Source organism: Nomascus leucogenys, chromosome 6 (genome assembly GCF_006542625.1).
Source record: "Nomascus leucogenys isolate Asia chromosome 6, Asia_NLE_v1, whole genome shotgun sequence".
Taxonomy (NCBI): domain Eukaryota; kingdom Metazoa; phylum Chordata; class Mammalia; order Primates; family Hylobatidae; genus Nomascus; species Nomascus leucogenys.
The window spans coordinates 6,999,108-7,023,164 of record NC_044386.1 but is presented as its reverse complement, the minus strand read 5'-3'; the positions used below and the strand labels follow the sequence as shown (position 1 = coordinate 7,023,164).

Sequence of the window (24,057 nt, the reverse complement as noted above, 5' to 3'; positions counted from 1 at the left end):
ACCATAGCACACAAGAAGGGATAAAATGTGTTTTGTGGATACAAGGAGAAGGTTGCATTGCTATCACATTTGCAACTGGCATTGTGACCTACCTATAGCCCCATTTATAATCTACACAATAGAAGGTCAATTTGGAATTACACATAAAAAGTGCAGAGTGCCCCACTGATTATGACTGAATCAGAAAACACCTGACGAAAGGATATAGGGCTAAACATTGACATCAAACGTAACAAGACAAGGGAGAGACAAGATTGCACAGAGGTATAGAAATAACAACGCAGGGATGCCACAGCCAATCTCACCTGGGGATTTAAACATGATATTAGTAAGCACATCCGTAAGGAAATGACAGCTTGCAAAATCCTGCGAAACAGTCATGGACTCCAAATAAAGGAGAAAAATAGTGAGTGCTGTGATTCACGAGGCCTACTTTGAATTGGAATGTCCTTTTTGGTGTGACCAAAATATGCTGCATAAAGTCATAGTGTAATTATAAAAGGATGCATCACTGAAACCATTTGGGAAGAGGAGAACAAAAACTTTTCTATTACAAACGAAACTTTGGTTGTTTCATTAATCACACTCATTAGGAAAGGGCATGCCTGGCCGCTGCTTCCCTTGATAGAATCAAAGGCTGAAAGGGACTCAAAAGCACTCTCCCCACAGTGTACTCTTGGGGTTACCCCAACCACCTTCCTTCCTCTCCTGGTGTATGTTTTCCTGAAAACCATGTTCTGTAAGAATGAAAAGACAAATTTTTAAACCCATTGGCACCATACTCTGACTTCTTGTAAATTTCCGTCAGAGAACATGTATTATTTTTGCCCCAAACACCAAGTGACATCTCATGTTTTCCCAAGTGGACAAGACTGCAGCTGCTTTTCCCAATCAATAGTATTCAAAGACCACAATCAAAAGGAATGGGCTTTGCTAAATATGTGCATTAGTATGCTATGACTATGATTACTACTACTACTACTAATAATAATAAAATACCACAGACTGGGTGGCTTAAACAGAGGACATTTACTTCCTCACAGTTCTGAAGGCTACAGTCCAAGGCCAAGTTGTAGTTAGGTTTGATCGAGGCTTCTCTCCTTGGCTTGCAGACGGCTGCCTTCTTGCTGTGACTTGGACTATTTTATGCTGCAGTAGACCACAGACTGGGTAACTTACACAAAACAGAAATTTATCAGCTCATAGTTCTGAAAGCTGTAAAGTCCAATATCAAGGTGATGGCAGGGTTGGCAGTTCTGATTCCAGGAAGAAGCCTTGAACACAGCAGCCTCTGCAGGTGAGGAAAGCTTTGTCTCCCGTGGCAGAACACAAAAGATCAATGGGAAAAAAAAGGGATTAACTCCCTTTTATAACGGTGTTAATCCCACCCATGAGGTCAGAGCCCTCATGACCTAATCACTTCGTGAAAGTTCTACATCCTAATAGTGTTACAATGGCAATTGAACTTCAACATGAGTTTCAGAGGGGACAAAAATTTAGTGACCTCACAGGGTCTCTTCTCTGTGAGCACACAACCCTGGTGTCTCTGTGTGTCCTAATCTCCTCTTCTTATAGAGACAGCAGTCAGTTGCATTAGGGCCCACCCTAAAGATCTCCTTTTACCTTAGCCACCTCTTCAAAGGCCCTATGTTTAAATACAGTCACATTCTGAGGTAGTTAGCCTTCAACATATGAATTTTGAGGGAACACAATTCATTCCATCATAATATGACATTAAGTTTTAAAGACATTTTATTTATACATCACCAGAGAATCCACTTGAATGTCAAAATGGGTAAGCCGTTGACATTTGGGGCTGGCACCTCTTTTGCAGAAATTCCATGTACTACTCATGATAGTTTAATGTGCATCAAGATGGTATATTCATTAAATACCCTTTAGTCATTCCACAAAACATTTGCTGAGAATTTATTTTTAATCAAATTTTGTACTCTCCCCCTAAAGAAATCAATGTCATTAGAATAAATGCAATAAAACAAGCCAACAATAGAACTCAACAAAGCAAACAAACAATTTAGATGATGCAAGGCAGGTTTCTCATGAGCTGGAGAAGTGAGATTTTAATTGCAGCCACTAGGTTCTCAGGGTGATGGCTACGAAGTTTCTGCCATTGGGATCATCATTAGTTAGTTTTCTACATGAGAACATACAAATGCTTGTGATTGAAGTAAGACTGGTGATAAACTTCTTCTGACATTATTATATTTCTTCTGACATTATTATAAAACTAATTGCAAAAATAAAACCACTAATGCAGAGGTTCCTGAGTTTTCCTGGTTCATAATACTCATTAATTTTTTTTTATCATGTTACTAGACTAAAGGAAATTCCCAGGAGTTTTGCTTATTACTTAGTGAGGTCAAAGCAACTTAAGTATTATGTCCAAACAACTTAGTACTTGATGCATAAAACCACTAGCACCACCATATATGAAAATAAAATATTTTTATTTCATTCTTAAATAATCATGGTGAAATACTAATGAGGTATCAGTGGCCAATGTACCTGTTGAGTGTTGCATAACTTTACGGAACATGGATTCTGATTCAATACTGCCAACTACATCTCCCATTGCATCTTAATATCTGCATCATACTGGTTTTTGCTCACAGCAACAACAAAAAACCAGCTTTGCAAAGACATGATGTCAACAAAGGCATGCTGCATGATCTAATGTTGAAACTATGAACTATCTCAAGAGTAGTTTGCCGAGAATCTTTGCATTTGCCTTGAAGTTTTATAACATCCTGGAGTGCCCCTGGATGCCTTGGAACACAGTCTGAAAACCACATCACCAAAGAACTAAAGTTTCGATGAAGTAAATAAATATACAAATTAATTAAATAAAATAGTTATTAAAACAATGATGAACTTGCTATCTATATTCTCTTCCAAAAATTTTGAGACAGTAACAGATAATTCCTTTCTGTGCTCATTTTTCTTCTTCTGAGACAAGAAGCAGCCATCTAACATACCCCATGAGTCCAGATTTGGTCAAGTTCTCACTTGAAAAAGATGGCTTGCAAGAAAGAGCTGTATGTCACATGAAGTGACAGTTAAAAAGTATTGGCAGGAAAACCAACAAGGAATTCAGAAGTACCCCAGGGATAGCAACAGAAGTTTCGTTATCACATATAGATCTGAGGAGGCAAGGGTAGTGATATGGTCTGGATTTTTGTCCCCACCCAAATCTCATGTTGAATTGTAATTCCCCATGTTGAAGGAGGGGGCTGGTGGGAGATGATTGGACCATGGGGGCAGATTTCCCCCTTGCTGTTCTTGTGGTAGTGAGTTCTCATGAGATCTGGCTGTTTACAAGTGTGTAGCACCTCCCCGTTCTCTCTCTCTCTCTCTCTCTCTCTCCTGTTCCACTATGTGAAGATGTGCCTGCTCCCCCTTCACCTTCTGCCATGATTGCAAATTTCCTGAGGCCTCCTCGGCCATGCTTCCTGTATAGCCTGCAGAATGGTGAATCAATTAAACCTGTTTTATTCATAAGTTACCCAGTCTCAGGTAGTTCCTTATAGCAATGCAAGAGAACAGACTAATACAGGGAGGGAGATGTTGCTAGAACCTGGAGAAAGGTGTTACTGCTGGGGAGTCAGCTACCCAACAGGAGTTGGTGGAAGCAGTCACTGCAAACCTGTGTCCTGGCACAGGGGCTGTTACAGCCTCAATCCCTGACCTCATTCTCCTCTTGCCCTGCAGTCCCCTGGCCATGCCTCCTACTTGCCTGACCCAACCTGAAGCCAGAGGGCAAAGGAGCTGCTGACACAGTGCTTCACATTCACTTCCACAGGACAGCAGGGGCAGAAGAGTGACTATGGGTCTGGAGCAGCAAACAGGGACCACCCACCCCAAGTTCAATACCTCAACCGTGTGCAAAATCACAGCTAACAAAACCAAAGGCGGACTTTTGGGCTGATCAGATTCTGTCTCCAGGAAATTAGGTTTGAGTCTTAGAGGTTGAGGGCACCAAGATGAAGACCATGTAACCTGGCAGTTAAAGCTACCATTTTGGGAATTCTGTGATGAAATTTTGTACAGACAGAAAGGTGAACCAAGAAGCTGGCTTTGGGGAAAAGAAGGACAGGGCAGATGTACACAGAGGCAGAGATGGGCCACTCAGAGGGGATAGAGAGATGGAGGTTCTTAGTCCTAGGAGGACTGACCACACTTTAAAAAAATGGGATGTGAGATATTTCAACATAACCCCCTTTCACAAATTTACTCAAACAATTTTGCTTTCTGTTCATTGTGATCTGGGGTCTCTGTTGACACTCATGAGATGCGTGAAGCTCATCTTGTGTCAGCTTAGAATTAGCTTTGATGACTATGGGTAATGTTAAGTAAATTAAAGATGTATTATTGACTGCTCAAACTGGTCAAATTTAGAGTTACATTAATTCTTCAAAGCATGTCCTCCCAGTGCTCTCTGGGTTACTTCCTTGAGTTCTCTTCTGTCTACACATAACTTTAATGTAAAGCCTACTCTTCAAAGAGGCATATTCTTTTGTGTTGTAAACAATATGACTGGTCTTTGTCTTTTATTTCTTGGAAGAAGATTAAATCCTTGGGCTATCCTGAGTAATAGGAATGGTTTTGTTATTGGTGAGCCTCTTGGATTATACGTGAGTTTACCGTACAAGATAAGATGAGGCTCAGGATGGCTGGTCATCTGCATGAACAATTGTGTGATTAGAGGAGTCAGGCTCTGAGCCACATAACATAAACCTAAACTCTGGGGAAGGGAGCTGGAAAGTGAGTTCAATCACACGGATGATGATTCAGTCAGTCATGCCTATGAGATGAAACCCCAAGAAAAACTTTGCACACCAAAGCTCAGTGGTTGATGAACACACTGATGTGCCAGGGGAGGTCATGGAAATTGGAATTTGTAGTCAGTTGGTTAGAAATGCAGGTGACCTGGGGACCCCCCCACCACCAAGCATGGCTGGCATCTGAAGGACAGCCCGGTGGAATTCTGAGCCCTTAACTTGTGGGGTCTCCCCTAATGCGGGATGGTTAGTGCCACCAGCTGGTGTCAGAATATCTTCCTTTCATGAGGTGGCATTCATTAGGTGATAACTGCCCCTATACTAGAGGCTCTGGTGATAGGACACCAGCCTGCATTTCTGTAGTTGAGCTATTTGTGCCTTCTCCATCTCTGGTTTCCTGGGATTCATAGGGCTTCTCCAGTGTGCCTGTCTCAGAGCTCAGCTTATGAGTTAACAGCTCTCGTGTGCAATTTTTTTTTTTAAATTATACTTTAAGTTTTAGGGTACATGTGCACAACGTGCAGGCTTGTTACATATGTACACATGTGCCATGTTGGTGTGCTGCACCCATTAACTCATCATTTACATTAGGTATGTATATATATATTTTTTGAGATGGAGTCTCGCTCTGTCACCCAGGCTGGAGGGCTGGTGGACTGGAGTGTGGTGGTGCGATCTCGGCTCACTGCAAGCTCCACCTCCCGGGTTCACGCCATTCTCCTGACTCAGCCTCCCAAGTAGCTGGGACTGCAGGCGCCTGCCACCATGCCCGGCTAATTTTTTGTATTTTTAGTAGAGATGGGGTTTCACCGTGTTAGCCAGGATGGTCTCAGTCTCCTGACCTTGTGATCCGCCCACCTCGGCCTCCCAAAGTGCTGGGATTACAGGTGTGAGCCACCGCACCCGGCCTCGTGTGCAATCTTATCCAGCAGTTGCCCTTGGGTGACTGGAGCTATCTCTTAGTTTTAACCACTCTGCTTCTCAGCCTTCACTCCCATCTTCCCTGCTCCCTCCTAGAGCAGCCAATGACTCCCGTCATCAGCCAATCCCTCATAGAGTCAATGACTGACAAATACAGCAGTGTTCCTGTTTCACGGTAGAATAAACTCCAGTGCTCCCCATGAGACCAGACTGTGGCGAGGCCTCACCCAAACCATCACTCTCGTTTGCTCAGCTTCCTCCTTCCCTATCCTGTCCCCCTCACTATGGTTCAGTGTTTGTGCTAGGCCCCGCCTCAATTTATCCCTATCTCAGGGCCTGCTTCTGGGAAGCCCAAACAAAGACAACCTGTATCTGCATTGCATAAAAACCAAAAAGCCACATATTTGACTATTTTGTCATTTCATTGAAGTGCATAAACACTTGTCTTTCTTGAAGAAATAACATGAGGTTTCCTATTTATAGTGCATGATGTTCTAAATACCTAATTAGGTGACTTCTAAATGGGAAATGATTCCTTTTTATAGGATCTAGGTCCTTTTTTTTCTTGCTGGTATCCAACTGTGAGAAATTCAGAATTACTTCTAAGAAGAGAAAAAAATGGAAACTATTATGTTTTAGGGAAAAAGAAATGTTCAATTAAGAGCTCTGTGTATTGCTAACAACTCTTTTCAGTTGAATTTGCTTTTCTGGAATAAGATGTCTCATGCACCCCTTATTGCTCTGAGACTTCTCCCATGTCATCAGGCATTGGATAGTACAAGAAAAAATTTCTGCCACATTAATCTGAGTCTAGGTCCAACTTCTAGAATCATCTCATTGTTGTACCTAGATGAGCTTTGGATTACTTGCCTAACAAAACCATTGTGCTTTATAAAAAATTACACACTTATGCTTACTGGGTACACTTCTCTTAGGAAGCATGACAGTGTTTTCCATATGGTGGGCTTCACACACGCTTTTTCAGCTTATAAAGAAAGTAAGAGATAAACCCCCAACCCTCATTTGGAACTGTCATGGTCAAAATAAACTCTCCACTGTTCCCAAGTCTAAATGCATTTCTGGGATGAATTAACATGCTTCCTGATGGTGTGAAGAGGTATTACAAGCCAGAAATAAAATAGAAATCCATCCAAGCCTACTAGAATTTTGAAGAATGAGTATAAAATGTTAAAAATATTCATTTCCATTTTTTCCAGTGGATATATTACATAATAAACCTGCCACTAAAAAATCAAGCATAAAACAATTAGATGTTTAACAATCAAGACTAAAACTATTAGTCCAGAGGTATCAATTTTTTAAGGACCTTAATAAAGAGTGGGCACACTAGATAACAACTAATGAAGTTTTTTTTGTATCATATATAAAATGAACTTTAACAGATCAGAATATTTATTTTCTCATTATTTAACTACTTGAGAAACATTTAATATCTTTCTTATGATTTCATAAGGCTATGTCACATATAAAATTAAATAAAAGCAGCAAAAGAGTTTACTGACAGTTTAAAGGAGAAAGAGTGTCCTCAAAACTCATCTTTACACTGGAAAGAGGAGAGATACAGCGTGCAGAGCTTCCCATGGTCAGGTGGCCCTAAAAGTTGTTTTCCTAACAGAAACATTTAAATTCTGTGCTTGCTACAAGGAATAGTTTTCACACCTCAAGAATTTCTATAGCAATCACTGCAGTGAAAGATGCTGATGAGAAAAAAAAAAACCGTGCCTGGCATCAGAATCACTTGGGAGTAGAACAGAAATGAAGGAAACCAGTTTGATTTTAGATTATGCATTTAAAAATTCCTTTATTTAGATCAAATTTGACAACCAAATTCCATAATTTGCAAGAAAAGCACTTTTTAACTCCACTTCAATGCATAAGAAAACCACATAGGCCTGGACCATCACTCTATCAATTGTCTCCAGGCAACAGGGAGTCTAAGTCACTGTGCTAACTCACTCCTGACTGCTTAATGCTACAGCATCCATCTCTCCCCTTTGAATCATTCCCAACAGCCAGTGAGCCTACTCCTTAGCTAACAACACCCTTCCTTAACACACACATCCTTCCACCTTCTCCATTTCTCATTTCCCTTTACAGCTGAGCCTCTAAGACTTGTCTACTTAAGCTCTTTCTATTTCTTGATCCCTGCCTCTCCTGAATCCATTTCATGTAGCAACCCAAGGCACCACCGAAACTACTCTAGGCAAGAATATCAGTTACCTTCAAGTTTGCCAAACCCAATGCCTCCTTCCTACTCTCTCTTGACCTCACTCCTGAGTGGCTCTCTCAGCAGCAGCTGGGCTCTTTCTCCTATGGAGAATTCCAGCCTGCCTCAGCTGCCCTGGCATCATGCACCCTAGGGTCAGCCCATCTCACTGAATCCACTGCCTTAATTCAAATGTTGGCAATCTCCAGGGCACTGCCCAGGTCTACTTCTCTTTAAATTCCCCCCAGTTCTCCCTTGCAGCATCATCCATATACCTAACTTCTTCAATACCATCTAAATAACATCAATGCTCAAAGACATACCTCTAGCCTATATCTTTCTTCTGAGGACTAGACATAGAAAAGTAGGCCTCTCCAATTTAATATGTTTCTCATGAAAGTATCCTACCCTAAAGTCTTTCTACAACCCACCCTTGTCTGCATCTCCAAATTCCATTCATGCCCTGTCTCAGCTCTACTCTAGGCACGAAGCCCGCCTCTGGGGTGCTCCAACTTGGCCAGGCTCAAGGCCTTGCACACACACTTTTCTCTGCCTGGCAATCTCGTGCCTGGCTCTCTCCCTATGTGGAACTCCTTCTGCTCATTCCTGGCTTGTATGTCAGGGGCTCCCTGGGCACACTCTCTGAATGCCTTCCTGCTATTCTCCAGGATGGCTTCCTGATATTTCTCCAATATCACTGGAGTAATACTCCCTGATACTTCTCCAACATCAGTAGAGTAATACTCCCTGATACTTCCCCAACATCATTTGCCAAAAATAAATGTTTTGCATTTCTCCATCTGCTTATTGTCTGCCTTTCATGTTCTGCTCTATGTTCCTTGAGGGTCAAGATCCCACCTGTTTTATATTCCCCTATACATAGATTGGGTAATCCATATAGAACTTATCGGGACACGTACTGATAAGTATTTATTACATGGATAAAGATAATCCAACATATACCTATGATTCAGTACATAAGAATTGGAAATATCCTAATTCATGTATTGAATGAAAATACATCCTTTCATTCAACAAATATTATTGACAGCCTGTTATGTGCCCCAAACTGCTCAAAGTGTAGAAACTGTAATTTTAAGAAAACTTTTTAAAAAGGCCAAAGCCCTGCCCTCATGGGCTTATATTAAAATGTGAGTTTTTGCCCTAAATCAATTCAATCTACTTTTCTGCTTCTCCTATTTAGTGAGAAAGTTTTGTAGTTGCTTCGTAAGATATCATCTCTGAATATCGGGGTTATGCCTTGATATATACCTGCCGTCCCTTCAGTAAATCCATGCAAATGGTACTCAGAAGAGACATGAAGAATTTGGACCTGAACTTATCCTATCAGAGTCAAACAGGAACCATGAAGCTATGTTTTGCCACCTGAAAGGGAATGAAACCTTCCCAGACTGGCCAGATTTGAGTCTGATCTGTAGGGTAAACTAAAACATCTAAAGAAAGAATATGTGCATAAAAAAGGGGAAGTGGGTGGAGAAGATTTCAATTATGGAAACATGGAGAAAGGCCTGTCTCTTGGGGGAAAAAAATGGCACTGTCTAGAAGAGAAGGTATCCTGTCAGCAGACCTCAGTACCTGGCCCATGTGGCTGGCTCACCCCTCTAGCAGAAATGCATACTTTAGGCTTTCAGAGTTTGATGTCTTAAACTATACATTCTCAACAGAGGTCATAGCACCCCAAGGGGGAAACCATGGTTCTTGGGGAGGGCAAAACTGCACACATCACATAAACAGATATGAAACATACCTGTGGCATTAGATTTTCTTGAGGGGCCAGGTAGGAATAAAAATATCTACAGAGTTTCCTTAGGAGGGAGTCTAATAGAAAAAGATCTAGAAACACTGCTTTAAGCATTTATCTTTAATTTTTATTTTTTTGAGACAGAGTCTCACCGTGTTGCCCAGGCTGGAGGGGAGTGGTGCGATCTCGGCTCACTGCAACCTCCTCCTCTTGGGTTCAAGCAATTCTCATGCCTCAACCTCCCAAGTAGCTAGGAATACAGACATGCACCATCACGCCCAGCTAACTTTTGTATTTTTAGTAGAGACAAAGTTTCCCTGTGTTTCCCAGGCTGATCTCTTGAGCTCAAGCAATCTGCCTGCCTTGACCTTCCAAAGTGCTGGGATTACAGGTGTGAGCCACCGCACCCAGCCTGTTTTAAGCATTTAAATCAGCCCTCCAACTGTGTTATCTCCCTGCTCCCAAGTGATCTTTGGATAAGGTGGTTTCTTACTATAGAGACAATTTAAGAGGTAGTTTCATAAACTGTCTGGTCTACCAGATAGTCATATTCCTCATAATAAATTAACAAATTAGCATTCTGAGTTTAATTAATTAGCATTCTTTTGTGCCTGTAATTAATTAATTCTTTTTTGCCTGCTAAGTAGTTAAAACTAATGAGCATCCCAAGTCTGATAAAGGATGGATTACTCCTAGGATCATACTTCAGAGCTCTCAAGGCTGAAGGCCACTCCTTCAGAGGAGTGACCTCTCCCAAGAGGATGGATGCTACCTGTGTTGACAGGCCTCCCCAGGAGACACGTCTTTGGTGTGATTACATCATTCACCAAATTAATACCAATTTATTTATAACTCCTCTAGCCACAGATTTAAATATGGCCTTCTTAGCTTATGTATCTTTCTCATTTGGTAATATACAAGTTACAGCCAATTCTGCACGCAAAGTTCACCAATGCTTACAACTATAACGAATCAAATGAAAACATCACCATCATATATAAATGCAAATTTCATGTATAAACTATGCTCTGGTTAGGGAAACAAAGACTTGTAATATTTAAATCATGTCATCGATTATAAGGGCCACGCAAATACATATTCTGATTTGTTGTTAGCAATTGGAAAGGCAAAATAAATCTCCACCAAGGTGCTTTTCTTGTGAGAGCTCATGGCTCCTCAGGGGTGCAGCAGGCTGTGCAGTGGAATCACTTGGCACTTGCAAAAGATGCACATGCACCTGAAGCCCACTCCAGGAGAGTCAGTGGGTTATTACTTTTTAAAACATAAATCTCCCCAAGTGAATATGTTGTGCACCACCAACAGAGAAACTGATGTCAGATAAGAAGCAGATGACTAAACGTGAATTCTTCCAGATCCAGAACAAAGAAACAGTTCAGGTGGAGAGAAGAGCTGAGAATGTAATAATGAATGAATAATGGCTGATGCTAACGAGCGTGAGCTTCCTCCACAGGAATGCTAAAAATGTGAGACCTGGTGTTAATTTTTTAAACCAAAAGAAAGTCATCCTTCCACTACATCAGGAGGGCTGCTGTACTGAATAGGAAAGAGAGATGAGCAACTCAGTTAAGAGAACCAGAAAGTAAACTCAGATGAAGCTGAGGTGGTGTGGGACAAAAAGGGAGGGAAGCGAAGGCAGAATAGGATCAAAGGGCTCAAAGAAAGACAGCCGAGGCCCAGGTTCGGGTGTCCTGCGTGTGCAGGGCAGGTGGAATTTCAGAAGACCCACAGCAACAGGGGAACTAAGACCAGGGATGGGAATGGGCTGGAAGACAGTATGGACATAACATGACATCAAAGATTATACTCTCGGGAGGACAGGTTTTCCTGTAACTTCTAAAGGAATATTTTAAAAAATATACTCTTTTGGAATTACAGCATTTATACATATAGTGTATGTATACCTTTCGTTCTGAAGGCAAATAGCAAATATTCCATAGCTTCACTGATAAACGAAAAATAACAAGCATCAAGTGAGAACTAGTTAAATGAGTATTCTGATGTGACATATCATTATCTTGTTCCCTTGTTTGCTGAGCATGATAGCATTTGGGTTAGCAAATCTGATAAAGTTTGGATTAATGAGGGGATCACACTTCAGAGCCTGCAAGAACGTGCCCGGGTAGAGCCTTCAGTAATAATAAATGTTGCATTTAAATGATCATGGACTAAATTTAGATTTAAATGTAAAATAATCTCTTCCATAATATTTGCATAAATTAAATTTTGCATTAATAGTTAATGCAGATAAAATATCCACATAATTAGTTGTGTTCTTCCAGGCTTCCCCTTGGCTTTTGCCTCCACATCACCATTGGACATAAGCCCAAACAGGAACACTGTCACTCAGTCAGAATTTTCTCTCCCTTTAAAAAAAATTTTTCCATATCCAAACCTGGGCCACATTTATTTTTCTATTTTCCAATCCAATTTTTAAAGTACATTTTTATCGAAGTAAAACATATGAACAGAAAAGTACATATATCTTAAGTGTCTGGCTTGATAAATCTTTAAGTGAATAAATCCACATAAACAACACCCAGATCAAGAAAGACAGCATTACCCCAGAATTCTCTCCTGCTTGAAAGCAGATGCCATACTGGAACCTCCACTGGCCCTAATGACGGTGTCGTCTTCTACACACTCCAGTAACACCAGTTATTAGAACATCTGTGGGTACGCTCCTACACATGGTGAGTTTCTCGTCTAAAGAACACCCTTCCTCAGGCTCAACAGTAGCTTCAAAATGGCTGCATGGACACTCTCTGTCTGAGGAGGTGGTCACAGCACCACATTCTAAGCAGCATTCACCTGTATATTTCAAGGGAAGAAAAATTCTGCAGCCACGTGATTTATCAACTTGGAGTTAATTATTGCTTACTACATTAACAGCTGTTTTGAACAATTCTAGCATTGGAGGAGATGCCAGTAAGAGGTGGGGCAGTGAGGACATGTGAGTGCCAGCACAACCTGGGTGGCAGAAGCCCTGTAGGGGCTCTGGCAACACTGTCAGGAAACACGGCTGATCAGCTCGTTAACACCTTTCCCACCCCTTCTACCTGGCTTCCTCCGACTACAAAGGCTGAACATCCACACATTGGCTTTCCCAGGTTCTCCTGTGACTGGAAAGGGTGATGGAACAAGATGTGAATGAAGTCAGCCTCAGGAAGGAATGGCCTCTGTGGTAAGTAGCTTTTAATGTCCTAATAAAAAGGGGCAGATACTGTTCGTGGGACATTTCTACTTTGCTACTTATTCTGCTTGCCTGGAATGTAGATGAAATGGCTGGATCTGCAGCAGCCTCCTTATGAGGGTGACAGCAAAGTCAATGGGCTCCTCCAGACATCAGCCCTGATTTTATTAATTTGCCAGACCAAAGTCAGCAGCCCCCATGTCTGGACTTCCTTTTATGTGAAGCAAATAAATTCCCATTTGTTTAATCCTCTGTAGTCTGGTTTTCTGTTTCTTGGAGCCAAATATAAGGCTGACTCATATATTTGGGACAGCCCAATTACGTCAGTAAACACAGCCTTGCCTATGCTGTAGGATAAGCTTCTGCTACATGGAGTTTGCTCAGTGAGTTTGGTGTGAAGCAAATGAATAAATTGAGACCACCTGCAAAAGCTATGTATGCGGCATACCTTAAATAAACTGGCAAACTAGTCAGAGAAGGAATTCAGACCAACCTGAGAAAAGTTAGCTGTTTTATGAAGGCAATAATGCCAAGAGAAATTTAAGGGGGAGAGGTGAATGGAGCGTTGTGTGGAACCAACTAGAGGCGACTTCTTGCAGGTAGAACTTGAGCAAAATGTTGAAAAGTAGGAGTGAGGCTGCCCTGTGCATGAAGGTCTGCAAGCTGAGAAGAGGCAAATCCAGCTGAAATGGGAAAGACATCCTGGAGTGTACCTGGTGGAACATTCAAGAAAGAGCCATAGAAATAGAAGACACATTCTTTCCCTCAGGGACCTATTATATGGTTAAGAGAGTTATGTATCACCAAAGGAGGGCATCAAAGCAGATTTTGCCCAATTGCCATTCTTTGATTGTAGTGGTTTGAATGGTGACTCCCTTCTTCCACCAAAAATTATATCCACTTGGAACCTGTGAATGTGACCTTACTTGGAAAAAATTATACCTTTGCAAATGTAACTAAGTTTATGATTTTAAGATAGGATCATCAAAGGTTAGAGTGGACCCAAAATCCAATGACAAATGTCCTTCTAAGAAGAGAAAACACAGTGCAGAAGGCCATTTGAAGATACAGACAGAGGTTGCAGTGAGGCAGCCACAAGTCACGGACCACCCAGCATCACCAGAAGCTGGAAGAGAGAAGGGAAGATCCTCCTGTAGAGCCTCCAGAGGGAACATGGCCCTGCTGACACCCTGATTTTGGACTTCTGGGTTTTGGAACTATGAGAGAGCAAATGTCACATCGTAAGTCACCAAGTTTGTAGTAATGTGTTACAGCAGCCCTAGGGAATGAATACTCTGATGCACGCAGCATGCATCACTGCTGAGGGAGCAGGAGGGAAATGTGGGAAGGCTGACACCTAAGGAAGGATGGGAAGGAGAGAACGGGGTGCTTGGAACAGAGTGAAGAGAAGAATGAAGGGTCTGGAAGGAACATGATGACAGACCTGAGGTTTCTGTGTTGGATAATGGTGTGGATTGCCTCACTCATTAAATGAATGATTTTTCCCTTAGCAGAAGGCCATGTTGTTTAAGAAGTTTCTTATTCTCTTTAAGGCAAACTGAGCTTGCCTCTTGGGGCTTAGTTCCATGCAGTTTCAGTATGAACGTGACTTGAAGGTGAGAGTTTGGAACAAGTGAACTTCCAGAGTCTGTACAAAAGTTACCATCCTACATAAATCTTAGTGCCAGATATTTCAAATGTCCCTTTAACTGACTTTTGCCCTGTACAGAGGCCTGAGGTATATGCAAGTGTGATGGAGTTGGCTGTTCCTGAATTTCCTCCACAGTTTTTTTTCTTTTTAATTCATCACGATATTTGTTTAAAATTGAGCTATTAATAACTTAATATTAAATTGGCCTCAAAAACTACTGTCAAAAGAAAAACAACCAGGATCAGGTGGTGAGGGACAATGAGGGGACTCTGGCTTTGAGTCTTGGGCAAAGGCTTTGACCACGTGGCTCCATCCTTCACCCTGGGAAAGATGGGACTGAGTCAGTCGTCCTGAATTCCAATTCCAACTGAAGGCTTTGAGACTGGTCTAGAGGCCTCTATGGCACCAACTTCCAAGAGATTTTAAAGGATTTCAAAATGCATGAACATAATCCACCCAAAAATTCTTGAAAATTTGTAACACCAGTGACCTTCATCCCAATTGCCAAGGTCATAATTCTGAACTTTCTTTCTTTTTTTTTTTTGAGACGGAGTCTTTCTCCGTCCCCCAGGCTGGAGTGCAGTGGCACAATCTCGGCTCACTGCAAGCTCCGCCTCCCAGGTTCACCCCATTCTCCTGCCTCAGCCTCCCGAGTAGCTGGGACTATAGGCACCCGCCAACATGCCCGGCTAATTTTTTGTATTTTTAGTAGAGATGGGATTTCACCATGTTAGCCAGGATGGTCTCGATCTCCTGACCTCGTGATCTGCCCGCCTCGGCCTCCCAAAGTGCTGGGATTACAGGCTTGAGCCACCGTGCCCGGCCCATAATTCTGAACTTTCTGATTACCTGAACCTATTCTCAGAAATCTCCGATTCCTTATTATCCATTCTTCCTTTCCAGCCTCCTACGGCATGGCTTCACTCTAAACTTCACAGTGACCTAGCTCCCCTGCCATTTTCTGCTAATCTATCAGCCTATTTAATGGGAACTCACCACAGATGGTCTGAATTTACCCCCCCACCACTGGTGACCGCCTGCACTGTGCCCAGCCAGTCATGAATCACTGATGGATGCCATTGTCTTATCCATTCTTCTGCTCAGAGCACAATTCCAGAGGATTCCCCATGGATGTTAAGACTGAGCCGCTCCAGGCTCATGGTCTCCAATCTCAGCATGCTTTCAGCACCACCAGCAAGTCACTAAGTACAGCCTTGCTCTCACTTCTGTCTCCCTCTGAGACCATCTCAGACACTCTCCAGTCTCCCTTGTCTCTGCCCTTGCCTTTGTGCCTTGAAACAGTTATGCTTTCTACTTCTAGAAGACTGAGGCCATCCTTTAGTTCCTCAAGGTTTTGCCAATGGCTCCAATTACATTTGTAGCCATGTCCATACCAATTTCTCCAGTCCACTGTGCCCCCCTGTTCAAGGACAACCTCTCCACCTTGACCCAACACCCTTCCCAGAAACTTCCTCTGGAGCCTCACTACAGCTCCATCCCTTCCCTCTCTCCCATTGATTTGGCCACTGAAGGGGATGCTTGCATTTCTCCAGATTCCACTCCATGACTTCCCTCTTCATCTCTATCAAGTTTCTTGAAAGAAAAGTCAGTTCCAATTTCAAGTGTGCACCACATTTCCTCAGGGAAGCTTTGCAGAACCCTGAAGTCCATCCCACATAGAACCCAGTGAGTCAGCATCCCAGGACCCAGCACAGGAACCTGCTTTTAACAAACAGCCTAGGTGCTCCTTGTGTTGCCTGCCTGCTGATAATGTGGTCTATGCTGCTTCCTCCCTTTCCACCCTTTAACTCACTGCCCACCGGGATTCCTTTATATGCATGATGAAGTCAATGACAACCTTCAAATTGCCAAATCCCAGGAGCATTTTTAAGCCTTTATATACATTGTTCCTGTGTTTCTTGGAGACTTTTGACATTTCTAATTCCTCCCTCCTATTTGGCAATCTCTTTCCATACTGCATTTTGAGATCTTCTTCTTTCACTGACGATTCCTTGTGACTCCTGCTCCTCTAGCTCCACACACCTTGAAACCCTCTAGGATTGCGCCTTTACTCTCACAAGATTTCATCTAAGTGACTGTGTTGGCTCCCATGGTTGATACAATCCCCCACAGTGTAATGTCCCCCAAATCTGTGTCTCCAGCACAGACCCCCTTCCTTCCATAATTCAGTTGATCAATCACAGCCAGCTGCCTGTGATATCTACCTGGTGGCCTCACGCACATTCTAGAATATGGACAAAAGGAATTCCCCATCTTTCTTCCCTAAAATTATCCTGCCTCCATTCTCTCTATGCATTTGGTGTCTCCTCCCACTACCCAATCACTGAAACTAGCAACAGGACACTCCTTCTTGACCTATCCTTTTCCCACACCACTCATCAACAATCAGTAAGCTCTCAGTTTTGTTCACAAAATCTCTCTTGAATCTGTGTCCTCCCCTCTTCATTCCTGCTTCTCCTACTCTATTTCTCAATCAACTCTGGATTCTCACAAAAAAACTCTTACTGCCCCTGAGCTGTCCCTACTCAAATCTATGTGCCCTTGGGCTGTCCCTGTACAAATCCATCTGCCCCTGGGCTATCCCTGCACAAATCTACCTGCCCCTTGGCTGTCCCTACACAAATCCATCTGCCAGAAGTCACGAAAATGCAGCAAATGAGCGCAAGACCACCTGCCTCAGTCAGGACAGGTGGGGCAATGCTGTGGCAATGAGCAGCTCCCAGATCTCAGCATCTTCACACAAAAAATGTCCATGTCTCCTTCAACTTTGAAGTCCACCATGGATTCCAACAGAGGGTGGGGAGAGCTCTGCTCAGTGAAGGCACCTGGGAGACCCTGGCTGACATGGGCTTCATCTCAACGCAGGTGTCCACAATCACTGTCAGAGGGGAGACGATGCAGTGGCTCTTTTGGGAGGTGTCACACATCACTGCTGCTCATGTTTCACTGGAAATCAAGTCACCTTAGTGCAATGGGGCTGGGAAGCACAATCCTATTGTGTGTCCACTGGAAACAACTCAAACCCCCAGCACCCACACCTAGGAGCCCCCTGCCTCGAATTCTCCAGCAATTCTCCACTGCCTTCAGGTCAGGCCCTCCAACTACCCTATGTATAAAGAAGACCAAGGATGTGTGTTTAAAACACAAAATTCCAGAACACCCCACAGAAAATTCTGATCAGCTTGAGATATAGTACAAAAATAGGCATTGCAATTAACCTCCACAGGGATTATGTTACTGGTAGCCCATGAGCCATACTTTAAGAACCTACAAGGTCAAGTACAGTGTGAACTTCTTAAAATAGTATAGGATGTCCTTGATGCTGGGACTGAGGCATTCTCTAGAAGTCCATATTTAGGCTTACCCCTACCCTGCAGCCACCTTGCTTCTGAGGTGAGGTTACCCATGAGTCTGGCCTCGAGGCTTTGCCCTCCTCCTTGCTCCCCCTCCCACCTTTCCGTTTCTCTAACGTTTGGCCAATACGGAAGTGACTACAGGACTCAGCACAGGAGGCACTAAAGGACGAAAGCTTTTTAGCTCCCAGTCCAGCCCAAGCTACAAAAGGTGGCCTCTCTCATGCACTCTACCACACCATGCGTATCTTGTTTTTCAGTTGACCACTAAAAATTATGTACATTGGCCGGGTGCGGTGGCTCATGCTTGTAATCCCAGCACTTTGGGAGGCCGAGGCGGGCGGATCACGAGGTCAGGAGATCGAGACCACGGTGAAACCCCGTCTCTACTAAAAATACAAAAAATTAGCCGGGCGTGGTGGCGGGCGCCTGTAGTCCCAGCTACTCGGAGAGGCTGAGGCAGGAGAATGGCGTGAACCCGGGAGGTGGAGCTTGCAGTGAGCCAAGATTACGCCACTGCACTCCAGCCTGGGTGACAGAGTGAGACTCTGTTTCAAAAAAAAAAAAAAAAAAAATTATGTACATTTATGTGTTCCACGTGGTGTTTGATCTATGTATACATTGTGCTGGGCATGTTCCAGGGCCTGGTTGGGGGCTGGCTTGCCATCTGGAGAGGAAAGCTCCTTTAATAGAATTTGCCACTAAGACATTGCAAGGATTTTTCCACCCCTAAGCACAGGGCAAGGTACACAGAAGGCATTCCATGAATTATCATGGGGTGAGTGGGTCAGACTGAATGAATGAATGAATGAATGAGTGAATGTCTACTCCAGCTCTATGCTACTACTGCTTTTTGTTTGAGGCAGGGTCTCAGTCTGTCACCCAGGCTGGAGTACAGTGGTGCAATCATGCAGTCATGGCTCACTGCAGCCTCAACATCCCAGGCTCAAGTGATCCTCCCACCTCAGCCTCCCAAGTAGCTGGGACTATAGGCACAGGCTACCATGCCCTGCTAAGTTTTAAAGTTTTTTATACAGATGGGTTTTTGTCATGTTGCTCAGGCTCATCTTGCACTCCTGGGCTTAAGCGATCCACCCACCTTGGCCTCCCAAAGTTCTGGGATTACAGACATGAGCCACTGCACCCGGCCACTACTGCATTCTTTACCCTGCCTATTCTACTGCTCCTGAAGGGAAGCATCGTGAATGGCAGGGTTAAGCCCTGGAAGCAGCAGAGGCCTAGAAGCAGTTCACTGCAGCTCAACCTCCTGCTCCCTGGAGAGGGGGCCTCTGGGCCCAGCTGGGCGCAGCCTGAGGTGCCCAACTTCTCAAAGAGGTCTCTGTGCAGCTTCTGCCTGCCCTGGCTAGAACGTTTGCTTTGAATCCAGCCCAAACCGCAGCCCTGGCCTCACCCTGGCCCTGCTGCTGTTCCTTCTCCTGCCTTCAGGCATAAGCCAGAAATAGCAGCTGGCAGAGCAAAGAGGGAGCAAGTAAAAGCCTAATATTGTTTCCTTGCCCTTCAGACAGCTAAAAAAAAGACCAAGATAAATAGAAATTTCTGGATTTTGCTCCCTGGATACCTGCAACCTGAGACAAATCTTTTGGGTTCTTACAGGAGCTCAAAAAGTGGCTCATGGAGCTGTACTTCCTCATTCACTGGTTTTCCTGGACTCCCTTTCTTACTTGTAGAAATATGTTTAACTTGGCTGTATCATTTGTATGTAGCCCCTCTTAATTCCTGTTTGAAATGAAGTGAGGACTAAATTTTTTAAAACAATGACTACTCTAATTTACTGATTCAGTATAGGCCCCAACCTTGAGATTACATTGTCTGTGGCATCTAATTCCACGAGTACTAGTTAATAACAATAATAAAATAATTACAATAACAATAGTAGCAACAATAACAATAGTAGCAACAGCAACAACACAGGTGAGGTAGATGCAGCTTTTACTGAGTGCCAGGCACTGTTTCCAGCGCTGTATATTTATTCATTCATTTAATGTGTTTAACTCCCATCTTAAAGATGAAGATGTGAGGATAAAGGTGTGAGGTGACCTCCCCAGGGATCTCCAGGGAACTACACAGCCTGACTCCAGAGCTTCCAGCTCAGCCACCCACTCACTTGCCTCAGATCAGGGAATTACACTTTTAATTTTTAGAAATTTTGTTATCATTTTAGGTATTTCGTTGTTGTTCACATTTTCTCAACTCACTAGAAGACAACTCCTTTGACAAACTAATCACTCAAGTAATTGGATCACTCCATTGTAAATAACAACTGTATTGTTAGTGAGGAAACAGTGGAGATATTTATTCGCGTGGACCTGGAGTTTCGTATTGCCTTGGGTTCTGATACCCTAGAGGTGGACTAACTGGTGGGGGGAAGTTTTTGGATCGGGCATTTGGTTATCATCAAAAAGTATCCACTGGCAAGGCTGTTTTCATTTTGTGTGTCTAGTTATCCATTTGAGAAATGAACATTAAAAAATTATTTTGTACCTGCAAGAGGAACTATGATAGACAGCTTACCCACTATGGAAGACTGGAAGAGATAGAAAATAAATAAATTCCTCAGTAAGGAAAGGAAAATATAAGTGCAAAACAGCATCTACTGAGGATTTAAATAATATCTGCAGAGAATTTAAATAACACCTACTGAGAATTTAAATAATACCTACTGAGAATTTTCTAAATGCACGCACGCACACACACGATAGTTTAAAAGCTTTTAACTAAGAGGCCATTAGGCAAGAATGGCTCCAGAGCTTTTAGTTCCTGGTAAGGAAACTGTAGCCAATTGTAAACAGCAAAACCAAACTGGGGACTTGACCAATCTGAAACCACCAGCTAACTCCTATCTACAATCTTCACTGTAACCAATTATATGTATTTTCTTTCTTTTCAATTAAAGACATTTTAAATCAACATACAATAACTGTACAGGTTTGTGGGGCATATAGTGATGTGTTGATACATATCATGTATAGTGATCAGATGAGGGTAATCAGCATATCAATCAGCTCAAACATTGATCATTTCTTTGTGTTGGGAACATCCAATACATTCCTTCTAGCTATTTGAAAGTATATATTATTGTTAACTATAGTCATCCTACAGTGTTATAGAACACTAGAACTCACTCCTCCTATCCAGCTGTAATTTTGATTTTTATTTATTTTTTATTATTATACTTTAAGTTCTAGGGTACATGTGCACAATGTGCAGGTTTGTTACATATGTATACATGTGCCATGTTGGTGTGCTGTGCCCATTAACTCATAATTTACATTAGGTATATCTCCTAATGCTATCCCTCCCCCATCCCCCCACCCCATGACAGGCCCCAGTGTGTGATGTTCCCCTTCCTGTGTCCAAGTGTTCTCATTGTTCAGTTCCCACCTATGAGTGAGAACATGCGGTGTTTGGTTTTTTGTCCTTGTGATAGTTTGCTGAGAATGATGGTTTCCAGCTTCCATCAATGATAGACTGGATCAAGAAAATGTGGCACATATACACAATGGAATACTATGCAGCCATAAAAATGGATGAGTTCATGTCCTTTGTAGAGACATGGATGAAGCTGGAAACCATCCAGCTGTAATTTTGTATCTTCTTTGTGTTAGTTCTGAGTGCAGCCTGTAAAAAGCTCATGATCCACACTGCTGGAGTGGTACTCTCTGAACCTCTTCTGGCTCTGCATGCTGCCTGATTCATGAATCCTTTGATGCTCAGATAAACTCTGTTAAATGTATTCTGTCTGAAGTTTTTCTTTTAACAATATATAAAAACGTTTCCCCATATGGGGAAGCTAAAGGGGGGCTTTCAAGTCAGCCAGTGCTGGTAGACACAGGATAGGGTGTTGTCCAGCACCCTGCCCCACCCCTGCGGGGGATGGGACTTCCTAAGCAGGGCTGGGTTCCTGCAGAGATATCTTGCTGCAGAAGGCCTCTGGAGTGTGTCGCTAGACTTGGAGGAAGCCAAGAAATGATTATTTTAAACTAGCATCACCATATAAAATTTCTCATATGTCTATATAATTTGCTACTATAGTCAGCCCTCCATATCCATGGGTTCCATATCTGTGGATTCAACCAACTGCAGATCAAAAATATTTCTTAAAAGATGTATGTTGAGTCTGTACTTAACATGTACAGACTTTTTCTGTCATAATTCCCTAAACAATATAGTATGCCAACTATTTACATGGCATTTACATTGTATTCGATATTATAAGCAGCCTAGAGGTGACTTAATGTATCCAGGAGGATGTGCACAGGCTGTATGCAAAAATTACACCATTTTATATCAGGGACTTGAGCATCACAGATTTGGGTATCTGTGAGGTGAGGGGTCTCGTAACCAATTTCCTTTGGATACTAAGAGATGATTTTATTTAAAAATTAAGTCACTTGTAATGTAGAGACACCAGAGGTTAGGAGATGTCAAACACACCTAAGTTTTGAACATTAGAGAGGAACTTCTCTCTCCGACAAGAGGATACGTGAGATAAAAGAAAATAACGAGATGGTTGTTCCTTGAAGGTTCATGCTATGTTTTTAAAAATAAAGCCAGGAACTATATCATTTCATGTATATTTGGAAAAAATAGATTTAAATGCTCCAAAATATTTTGAAGGCTTAAACATTAACACAAAGGTTTACAGGTAATGACTCATTAAAATATTAATACAGTAAGTAAGTATTAAAATAAATGCTCCCAAATTAGCAATGGCCAATAAGGAATGTGCTATTTAATTTTAAGAAAAGCAAAGCTAGTATTGACTCACTCTTTAATAATAACACTGTTGTTTTTAAATTTATTCCTACTTTATTTCAAAGAACTTGCACTGGGGTATGATAGGGTGTTTGGGTACCTGTTGCAATGTGGTCATTATAAGGGAATAATTATCATTAGATAATGAACAAAACCACTATCCCTTTGTAAACCACTTTGCCTTGAAGGACAAAGAAAACAGATTAAAAGGGGAAGGGAAGGCAAACCAATTGAGAATTATATACCAATATGTCAAATAATTGGCTTAGAGAAGCATGAACAGATAGCATTTAAAAGCAGGCTCTGGACTCTGTCCTTTGAAGCTGGCCTTGAGGCTCCGTTCTTCCTTAGACATAATCTTTCTTCCTGCTATGAAATAAGGTTCATGATGTTAGTCTAAGAGGCTAACGGGGCCAGCTCTTTACGTAAGAGCTTTGGATATTTTTCTTTCATAATTTTATATCCTTTCTTTTGGGTGAATGTTTCCCAAATATAGAAAATCCCACCCACCTGGTGAAGTTTTATTTGGTCATTTGTTCATCAAACATTTTACTGAGGACAAGACAGACAAGTCCCCTGCTCTCATCAAGATTTATGTTTTGGTTGGGGACAATAACAACAAATGCATAAACTCATTAATTAAGTCAATAATTAATTACAGACTGTAATGTGCAAGGAAGGTGCTGTAGAGAGGGCCACACAAGAGTTCCTGGCTACTTACAAACTGGGACATTTCAGCAAAATACTGTTATTGTTTCAAAAACTAGATATCATCTGGGGCTTTCTCTCAAATGGTATTTGAGCTTCTCAGCTTCCTTTACTTTCAAAGGTTGACCTGGTACTCATCTGCGCAACATCCCCCAAACCTTGGGGTCCTACGAGCTGCTTCTGGCTCTCTCTCATTCTCCACATCTGATTGGTTGGGGTATTTAGATATTTCAATGTGTGTGGCTCACATACTGAATACCTCTTACCACTTCCATCACTAATGCCCAGGTCCAAGCCACCATCACCTCTCGTCTGGATTTGCAGTGCCCTCTAGACTGCCCTTGAGGCCCTCTCCTTGTCTCCACCTGTCTCATCTCGGCACTGTAACCAGTGCCAGATTGGATGAAAGTCAGACCATGTCATTCATTTACTCGTAATTCTTCTCAAATCAACCCAGAGCAAAAGTCAGCGCCCTTAACACTGCCTCCCAAGCTATTTGTGGTCCACCCACATCCACTTCTCCAATCTCAGGGCTGGCTTGCTTTCTCTTGTACTGTACACTGGTTTTCTTGCTCTTTGTACCTAGAGTTTTCTTAACCCAAGTATCTGCATCCTTCAGTTCTCAGCT

At 42.4% G+C, this 24,057-nt stretch overlaps 1 protein-coding gene across 1 annotated transcript in view; it reads right to left on the bottom strand.

The window, feature by feature from the left end:
- Positions 1-24,057, bottom strand: part of ADCY2 (adenylate cyclase 2) — a 434,401-nt gene that overhangs the window by 210,809 nt on the left and 199,535 nt on the right. The window lies entirely within an intron of this gene.